The 4,349-nt window shown below is 35.5% G+C and overlaps 1 pseudogene; it reads left to right on the top strand.

The window, feature by feature from the left end:
- Positions 1 to 2,918: 2,918 nt before the first annotated feature.
- LOC121493854 lies at positions 2,919 to 3,837 on the top strand (annotated as a pseudogene).
- Positions 3,838 to 4,349: the final 512 nt, after the last annotated feature.

Here is a 4,349-nt window from a genome sequence, read left to right as displayed (position 1 = left end):
GTTGCCTTTCTATTTTGCTGACTGTTTTATTTACTGTGCAAACTGCAATTTGAAAATTTTTATTATGGGCAAAGATGTTGACTATTGTCAAATGCTTTTTCTACACCTCCTGGGATGATTATGTGATTTTTATCTGTCATTTTGTTAATGTGGTATATTATATGGTGATTTGTGGATGTTGGACAATTCTTGCATCCCTGGACTGAATCCCACTTGGTCACATTGTATGATCCTCTCAATGTACTGATGAATTTGGTTTGTTAACCTTGTTTCTTTTTGCAATAGGTATGGTCTATTGTTTTCAGTGCTGTTTCTTAAAATGGATGAATAAGTTGAAAATACATGAAAAATGATGTGTATGCAGACATCACCCCCCAATAAAAAAAGGGTAAGCATACAGATGTCTGACATATATACATGCATATATATATATATATACACACACATACACTCACATTTCATACTAATTTATCTCTATTTTACATAATAGTATGTGTTATCTGGCTACATTAATAATTATATCTGGTATAAATGTATTTGGGAGCAAACAACTGACTTTTGGCATACAAATGAGCAGTGAAAGAAGAAAATGTGTTAGTATATAAAATAGGGCTAGCCCAAAACATGTGCTCTGCCAGGGATCAGGTAATATAGTACAGTTGTTGAACAGGGATTGGGAAGCTATTTCAAAAGTACTTCCTGTCTTGAATGCAAATGTGAAGGAAATAAATAGCAATATTATAAATAAGACTGAATATTTTACCAGAAGTCAAGGAAAAAGCATAGAAGTAAAGTGGGAAAATGAGAGACCAATGGGATGGGGTCCTGCCTTCTTTATCACTTAATTGCATTAAGTGCCCAAATGTGAAAATTATACCAGAGTTTGCTCATTCACCATTGTTTTATTTGACTAATGTACTCTTTCAAGATGTGGAAAAGTCTGACTTTGTTTAGAAAATTCTCTCTTTCAAAAAAAAAAATATTTATTAATTTTAGAGGAGGAGAGAGAGGTGGGAGGGCTGGAGGGAGAGAGAATCCTAAAACAGATTCCTGGCCACGAGCTCATCCCTATGCAGGGTTTGATTCCAGGACCCTGAGATCATGACATGAACCGAAATCAAGAATTGGATACTTTAACCAACTGAGCTACTCAGGTGCCCCAGAAATGTAATTATTTCTCTTAAAAATTTCGTCAGTAGAGAGTATATACAAATAAAAAACAAGCAACTGATGAAATGGTCTTTCTTTTTAAAAAAGCCTGTATATTCACTGAGTCAAGTATTGGAAGTTGAGCATTCATTCACTTGTTAAATTGCCTAATAGGGATAATCTTTCATTTTCCAATTCTTCAGTAACCAACGATCTTTGCTTAATATAGCAAGTGAACTGACAGAAAAATAACACTGAGATATCAATAACAACAGAACTCTTTTGTATGCAGCTTTGAAAAAAAGAAGTAAAAGAAAAAATAAAAAAGGTTGTTTGTCGTTTTTAGACACTATTTTCAATTACATATTTCTTCAGGCCTAATAAGAATCCTAACAATTAAAACAAGTGCTATTTTGTTTTCATTACCTTGAAATTGATATTTACCATTATTTCAAATCAGGCTTAATTTGCTTTTTCAAGATCTAAAACATTAAATGAATATGTGAAAAAAGAAAAATTAAGTAGAAAACAAAATGGTCATTGAAGTAATTGGCATAAATTTGTTGAATAATATCTTATATTTGGTCATTATTTTCTGGTTCTACACACTTTGCTCTCCTAAACTCCATTTGCAAAAATTTATTTGCTATAAAATTGGTCAGATTGTCAGTGGTAATATTAGATATGTATAGCAGTGTCCGTTGCTTTTTGGGAGTTATAGCTGGGCTTGTCTTCATACGTGCATGTGTATATCTGTCATTTATTGAACAACTCTACCATACATACCACACATACACTTGTTATTTTTCCTCATTGTTACATGTTATACTATAGTATAGAAACTATCTTTAAAAGAATTAATAAGTATAAAAACTATGTAGCAGAAGAATTAAGTATCTCCTAAGGGGATCATGTCACATGACATTATTCCACAGAGATAAGTGATTTATATAAATTTAAGACAAGACAAAAAATAGTTTTTGGAGTGTAAATGGTCACATAATTTTGAAACATTTCAGGTAAATTGCCACTCAGTAAAACATTAATCACATATAACAAATGAAAACCTCAGGGGGAAATGTTTTGATTGACAAAGAACTGTAGTTTGCTTTAGAGACTATGTTTGTCTTTTAGTATTTCACACAAGAACCTATTCTTAAACCAGGAAGCAAAAAACAAAACAAAACAAAAACATGTTTTTTTAAAAAGGCAAAAAGAGCTACTTCTAAAAGTAAAATTTAAAACTATTTATATATAAGCATAGTTGGAAAAATAAGTGGAAATTAGTATGTGATTTCAGATGATTGAATATCTATAACAAAGAATTATTGCCATTTTTCTGGTAAATTCCTTTTACAACTGAACTAGAAAGCAAGCAGATATACATTTTTTAAAATATGACTTTAAAAAGGTCTATATTTGTGACGCCTGGGTGGCTCAGTGGTTGAGCATCTGCCTTTGGCTCAGGATGTGATCCCAGGGTCCGGAATCCAGTCCTACATTGGGCTCCCTGCAGAGAACCTGCTTCTCTGTCTGCCTGTGTTTCTGCCTCTCTCTCTCTATCTCTCTCTCTCTCTCATGAATGAATAAATTATTTTAAAAATAATAATAAAAAATTTAAAAAGTCTATGTTTGGGCAACTATAAAAAAACCTGAATTACCTATAAAAGTAACCTAAAAAAAATTTACTTTGAAAAATTGCAGAACTAGATGAAGATGGAGCAGAAGCCGGGCACAGACAGTGGACATGGTCCCGCCAAGAGCCGAGGATGACAGTGAACTTATACTCAACGTCTGTCACCAGTGTTAACCTAAGTCGACATGATATGCTGGCCTGGATCAATGAGTCTCTGCAGCTGAATCTGACAAAGATTGAACAGCTGTGCTCAGGGGCTGCCTATTGTCAGTTTATGGACATGCTATTCCCTGGCTCCATTGCCTTGAAGAAAGTGAAATTCCAGGCTAAACTAGAGCATGAATACATCCAGAACCTCAAAATACTACAAGCAGGTTTTAAGAGAATGGGTGTTGACAAAATAATTCCTGTGGACAAATTAGTAAGAGGAAAGTTTCAGGACAATTTTGAATTTGTTCAGTGGTTCAAGAAGTTTTTTGATGCAAACTATGATGGAAAAGACTGTGACCCTGTAGCTGCCAGACAAGGTCAAGACACTGCAGTGGCTCCCTCCCTTGTTGCTCCAGCTCTGAACAGCCCGAAGAAACCTCTCAGCTATAGCAGTGCAGCTCCACAGAGGTCCATTGCAATGCACAGAACTACTGCAACCCTAAAGGCTGGTCCGGGTGTGGTGCGAAAGAATCCTAGTGTGGGCAACGGGGTGATGAAGCAGTTGAATTGATGCAGCAGGTCAATGTATTGAAACTTACCATCCAAGACTTGGAGAAAGAGAGAGATTTCTACTTTGGAAAGCTAAGAAACATTGAATTGATTTGCCAAGAGAACGAAGGGGAAAACAACCCTGTGTTTTTATTTTTTATATATTTTTTATTTTTTTATTGGAGTTCAATTTGCCAACATATAGCATAACACCCAGCGCTCATCCCATCAAGTGCCCCCCTCAGTACCCGTCCTGTATTGCAGAGGATCCTGGACATTCTCTATGCCACTGATGAAGGCTTTGTGATACCTGATGAAAGGGGGGCCCACAGGAGGAACAAGAAGTGTATTAACAGACTGGACCAGCAGAGCAACATCCGAATTCTTCATTCCAAATCATGTGCTTAACTGTAAAATACCCCCTTTTATTATTCTTAGAGGACTCACTGGTTTCTTTTCACGAGCAAACAGTACCTCTTCTTAAAGTGCACTTTGCAGAAGTTTCACCCCTTTTCCAATGAGTTTGAGTTAGGAGCTTTTACCCTGTAGCAGAGCAGTATTAACTTCTAGTTGGGTCACCTGGGGAACAGAGAGGCTGACCACGGGGCTCACTGTGTGGATGCTAGTAACACTCGCTGCTAGAGAAGGTGCTTTTAGGTCATACACTGAGGTGCAGTCCTCAGTAGGGAAATGTAAAGACTGATTTGAATTTTAAGCTAATGTGAAATCTTGGCAGAGAACTTTTTAATAAATAAATGCCTTAAGAGTATTTAAAAAAATAAAAATAAAAATTGCAAAAATTAACTCTGTAATATTAAGTCCCTTATAACAAAAACAGGCAATCTGAGACACAGTATACTTTAAA

Source organism: Vulpes lagopus, chromosome 6 (assembly GCF_018345385.1).
Source record: "Vulpes lagopus strain Blue_001 chromosome 6, ASM1834538v1, whole genome shotgun sequence".
NCBI classification, from domain to species: Eukaryota; Metazoa; Chordata; class Mammalia; order Carnivora; family Canidae; genus Vulpes; species Vulpes lagopus.
Note: the sequence above shows the minus strand (reverse complement) of the source record. Positions and strands in the feature narration are given on the sequence as shown.